Source organism: Bos javanicus, chromosome 6 (genome assembly GCF_032452875.1).
Source record: "Bos javanicus breed banteng chromosome 6, ARS-OSU_banteng_1.0, whole genome shotgun sequence".
NCBI classification, from domain to species: Eukaryota; Metazoa; Chordata; class Mammalia; order Artiodactyla; family Bovidae; genus Bos; species Bos javanicus.
This window is the reverse complement of record NC_083873.1, coordinates 54,961,028-54,966,959: the sequence shown is the minus strand read 5'-3', so window position 1 is coordinate 54,966,959 and position 5,932 is coordinate 54,961,028. Positions and strand designations below refer to the sequence as shown.

Below are 5,932 nucleotides of genomic sequence, written 5' to 3'. Positions count from 1 at the left end.
CCAATTGGGACTGTAACACAGAAGAAGGGATGGGCCACCTGGAGAGATATCAGGCAGCTATTTTACAAAGTGTCAAGAGGGGGGCCCAAAAACCTATGAGTATGGCAAAATCCTCCGAAGTGATTCAAAGGGAAAGTGAATCACCCTCTGAGTTCTACGAAAGACTGTGTGAGGCCTATAGACTTCATACGCCAATAGATCCAGAGGCTGCTGGGTCTCAGATAGTGATAAATGAAGCCTTTGTGTCTCAAGCCTACCCCAAAAATGTCAGATGGGGGGACACCAAGGGATTCATGAATTTTTATACATCCTTGAATGCCCAGTACCTTTGTTGGGAAGAGACTTGCTATCTAAATTGGGGACACAAGTGACTTTTCCCCCCATGAAAGACCCACTCTTCGAGTGGGCTCAACCACCCATTTACTCTTCCTCTCGGTAATCCCTCAAGATGAATGGAGTTTGCACAATCTCCCGGAAGGAAAACCAGATGGGCCAAACAGTCGAGAGAGACAGAGAGAGAGATAGAGAGAGAGAGAAAGAGAGAGAGTTAACTCAACAATTCCCTGAGGTCTAGGCTGAAGACAACCCCCCGCCCCCCGACCCAGGTTTGCAAAACAAGCCCCACTGGTAATAGAACTCAAATTTAGAATTTAGAAAGATGGTAACGATAACCCTGTATACGAGACAGCAAAAGAGACACTGATGTATAGAACAGTCTTATGGACTCTGTGGGAGAGGGTGGGAAGATTTGGGAGAATGGCATTGAAACATGTGAAATGTCATGTATGAAATGAGATGCCAGTCCAGGTTCAGTGCACGATGCTGGATGCTTGGGGCTGGTGCGCTGGGAAGGCCCAGGGGGATGGTAGGGGAGGTTGGGAGGGAGGAGGGTTCAGGATGGGGAGCATGTGTATATCTGAAATTAAAAAAAATAAAAATAAAAAAAATAAATAAATAAATTAAAAAAAAAAAAAAAGAACTCAAACCCAGTACAATTATGTCAGCACCCACCTTGGGCCTGCCAGAACTTGCTAAGCCATTTACTCTTTATGTGACTTAAAAGGACAAAGTGGCTATGGGAGTGTTGTGCCAGACTATGGGGACATGGGACAAACCCATGACTTATCTCCTGAAATGGCTGGACAGTGTTGCCACTGGGTGGCTGAGATGCTTATGGGCAGTTGCTGCAGTTGCCTTACTGGTCCGGGAGGCAACCAAGCTGACTTTGGGTCAAGATTTGATCATAAAAGTACTGCATACGTCAACACTCTCCCACAAGGGGACCCCCATAAATGGCTGTTGACATCCCACATTGCTCAATATCAGGGATTGTTATGTGAGAACCCCCATGTTAATACTGAGCTTTATCAGGCCCTGAATCTGGCCACTTTCCTTCCTGTGGGAGAAGGTGGGACCTCACATGATTGCAGGAAAATATGCCAGCAGACCTGACTTGAGAGACGAGCCAATCCTGGACCCAGATTTGGTCCTGTATACCAATGGCACCAGCCTGGTGAAACAAGGACAACTGTCGGGATATGCAGTAGTCATGGAAGAAACCATCACTGAGACTAGCTCTCTGCCATCACACTGGTCTGCTCAACGGGCCAAACTATATGCTCTTATCTGGGCCCTCCAGCTGTCAAAAGGTAAGAAGGCAAACATTTACACAGATTCCAGGTATGCTTTTGCCACACTACATGTACACAGGACTCTGTATAAGGAGAGAGGCCTTTTGACAGCTAGTGAAAAAGACATTAAAAATAAGGAGGAAATTAAGACCCTATTAGATGCTGCCTGGAAACCAGAAAGGGTTGCAGTCATACACTGATGAAGAGATCAAAAAGAGGATACCCCCTGGGCTCAGGGAAACAGACTGGCAGATAAGACCACTAAACAAGCAGCCGAGGGCTTGGGGGTGACAAGTGAAGTCCCTATTAAAGCTATCATATTGGTGGAGCTGCCTGAGCTAACGCCGGACTCTCCAGAATAACTGAAGCCCAAAACCAACTAGCCAAAGTAGAAGGGGCCAACAAGACTGAAAAGGGATGGTGGGAATTGCCAAGTGGCAAATTATTGGTACTGGAGGAGCTGACACTCACTCTGGTAAGCCAAACACACCAAGCGACCCACCTAGGCCATGATAAACTGGAAAAGCTAATTCAAAAATATTTCTTGGTTCCTCACCTCTCTTCCCTATGCAGGACAGAATCTCAGAACTGCACTGCCTGCTCATAGGTCAAAGCTGCCTCTCGGCACAGACAGAAACTTCCAGGGATTCAGCTAAAAAGCATGCTGCCATTTGAACACCTGGAAGTGGACTTCACTGAAATGAAACCTCACTGACAATACTGTTACCTGCTGATCATGGTATGTATGTTCTTAGGATGGATAGAAACTTTTCCTACCCGGACTGAAAGCATCAGAAGTAGACCGGTGCCTGCTTAGGGAGATAGTTCCCAGATTTGGATTTTCTGCCAGCATTGGATCAGACAATGGCCCAGCTTTCATAGCTGATTTAGTACAACAAGTAAGCAAAACTTTAAACATCAAGTAGAAATTACATACAGCATATAGGCCCCAGAGTTCTGGGATGGTGGGAGGAACCAAGAAGACACTTAGAGAGACACTCTCCAAGTGGATCATAGAGACTGACTGATCCTGGGTGGACTTGTTTCCAATGGCTCTGCTCAGACTCAGGATGATCCCACGGTGCCATGGCTATTCTCCATATGAAATTATGTATGGGAGGCCCCCTCCCATAATAAAACAGGTGTCAACAAATTTGCCTCAGATAAGGGGAGATTTGATTTCACAGCAGATGGAACAACTAGGTAAGGTAATAAATCAGTAACTAAGTTTGTACAAGAAAGAGTGTCGTTCCCCCTTGGGGAACAGATTCACAAATTTGTGACAATAGATCAGGTGTGGGTCAAGGACTGGAAACACGATTCCTTGGCCCCACATTGGAAGGGTCCATATCCTGTTTTTCTAACCACCCCTACTGCAGTTAAAGTAACAGCTGTCACTCCCTGGATCCACCACATGAGGATGAAGAGAACATATTATGCAGACCCAGAAAATGCCAAGTGGACTGCATAGGTGGACCCCCTGACCCTCGAGAGACTAAGACCATCCATAAGAAGAAGGAAAAGAAGATCCCGGACAAGCCCCTTCAGGATGAAGCCGCATAATCAACTCCTGCTGCTTGGCCTCATCAATGTGATTTTGAATTTAACTTCTGTTTCAACTCAGGACAATGTTTTCATCTCATGGGTGCATTCCTATGTGGACTTCCACAACACCTCCAGCTGCTGGGTATGTGGGGCTATGCCTCTGTCTGTGATGGAGGGATTTCCTTGGTGGGTGTCACCACTCTGCCAAGGAGTTTTTAAACCACTCTGGTCTTTTCTGGGATGACAAAAAGAGACTTTCCTTTCTCTTGTCAATCTTAATCTCTCCCTGCTGTCTTGGTGTAAGCCAGACCTACAGTCAATAGTCTCTGGTCATGGGGTTACATTTGATATAAACATCAGTTTCATAGGAATATCAAAAGCCTATATCTCATATTTAAAGAACAAAGAGGAAAAAAGCTTCCTGACCGGCAAGGGAGGCCAGGCCTCTAGGTATGTTGAACAATTCTACCAAGTCTGGGGTGAATATTTCCGGATGAACCCAGAAAAGGGTCAATTAATTACTCCCACTGCTATATGCTGGGAACAAAAAGAACGAAGGGTAGGGTTTGGTGACCATCCATTAGACCCCAAAGAACTAAAATATATTGGGTACCTACTCCCCAAACAATGTAAACAAACATTTGAGGTCACATACCACGCCAACCAGTTCATTCATTGGCCAGGCTCTCATTGGAAATATAACCCTGGAATCTGCTGGACGGCGCCCAATGGAACCCAATGGCTTTGTGGGCCTAACCTTTGGCCTTGGTTACCAATCAGCTGGGTAGGCCACTGCACACTGGGATTTGCTTTTGCCCATGGCAGCATTGGAGAAGGAAATGGCAACCCACTACAGTGTTCTTGCCTGGAGAATCCCAGGGACGAGGGAGCCTGGTGGGCTGCCATCTATGGGGTCGCACAGAGTCAGACATGACTGAAGTGACTTAGCAGCATGGAAGCATAAAGCCTAACCTATAACAAGCCCCGGTAAATCTACCTTATTTACATATTACCTTGTCCACAAGGTCTGTGTTTCAATGGTATGAGTATATTGCTGCCTTATTCGCACCTCCTATAGGGACAACAAATATTATGATTAAAGTAGAAGCCTTGACTAATTTCACAAAACAGGCCCTCCTAGATAGTGATAAAGCCATCCAAGCCTTAAATGAAGAACAAATTCAAATAAGAAAAGCAGTAATTCAAAATAGAATGGCTTTGGCCATGCTCACAGCTGCTCAAGGAGGGACTTGTGGTATAATTAAGGTTGAACATTGTGTATATATTCCTGATTTATCTGGCAAAGTATCAGCTGCTTTAGATGACATGAAAAACCAGGTAAAAGCAATGTCAAATGAAAACATTCCTTTTTGGACTTTGGTCCTGTCTTGGGGGAAGGGTGATTGGTAGAAAAGTATATTTACCATTGTTACAGTTGCCTTGATAGTTCTGCTTTGTGGACCCTGCATTTTACAATGTATTATGAACTTTGTAACCCAAAGTATTGTGTCGTTCTCCCACATAGGCAGTCGGAGAGGCAGAGTGCAATATATCCCTATGAGTGATGCTCATATTATGAGTTAAGAGCATCAAGAGGGGGTAATGAAGGAGGAAACAGAACAGGCTCCATCTTGAAAGCAGGACTCCATCCTGGGCTGGACTGTGGACTTTGAGCTATATGCTCAGTATCTATGGAAACAACATACCAACTGAAAAACTAGACCCTCCAGATGGAAGAGCCCCAGGGCTCGTACCTAGACTCTCTGGTGCCTAAAATAATACCCTAATTATCTGTATAACCAAGTAGAATAATAAATTCTATTATGCTTATTGGGGTATAACCACAGGCCTATTGATAATTGTCCACTGTTAACTACCTAGGCTTCAGTCAGTTCAGTCACTCAGTCGTGTCCGACTCTTTGCGACCCCATGAATCACAGCACACCAGGCCTCCCTGTCCATCACCAACTCCCGGAGTTCACTCAGACTCACGTCCATCGAGTCAGTGATGCCATCCAGCCATCTCTTCCTCTGGCGTCCCCTTCTCCTCCTGTCTCCAATCCCTGCCAGCATCAGAGTCTTTTCCAGAGTCAACTCTTCACATGAGGTGGCCAAAGTACTGGAGTTTCAGCTTCAGCATCAGTCCTTCCAATGAACACCCAGGACTGATTTCCTTCAGAGTGGACTGGTTGGATCTCCTTGTAGTCCAAGGGACTCTCAAGAGTCTTCTCCAACACCACAGTTCAAAAACATCAATTCTTTGGTGTTAGCCTTCTTCACAGTCCAACTCTCACATCCATACATGACCACAGGAAAAACCATAGCCTTGACTAGATGGACCTTTGTTGGCAAAGTAATGTCTCTTCTTTTGAATATGTTATCTAGGTTGGTCATAACTTTCCTTCCAAGGAGTAAGCATCTTTTAATTTCATTGCTGCAGTCACCATCTGCAGTGATTTTGGAGCCCAGAAAAATAAAGGCTGACACTGTTTCCACTGCTTCCCCATATATTTCCCATGAAGTGATGGGACCAGATGCCATGATCTTCATTTTCTGAATGTTGAGCTTTAAGCCAACTTTTCCACTCTCCACTTTCACTTTCATCCAAAGGCCTATGAATCACAGATTAACTTTGATTGTATCTTTTTTTCCCTTTGTTCAGACTAATTTCAGATAACTTGGGGAGGTGGGTTTAAGAACGTACATTTAGGGTATATAAGATTTTCACAAAAACTGGTCGGGGTCCTTGGCTAAGA

At 45.0% G+C, this 5,932-nt stretch overlaps 1 pseudogene; it reads left to right on the top strand.

The window, feature by feature from the left end:
• The first annotated feature begins 3,180 nt into the window (after nt 1-3,180).
• LOC133250091 (endogenous retrovirus group PABLB member 1 Env polyprotein-like) lies at nt 3,181-4,861 on the top strand (annotated as a pseudogene).
• Nucleotides 4,862-5,932: the final 1,071 nt, after the last annotated feature.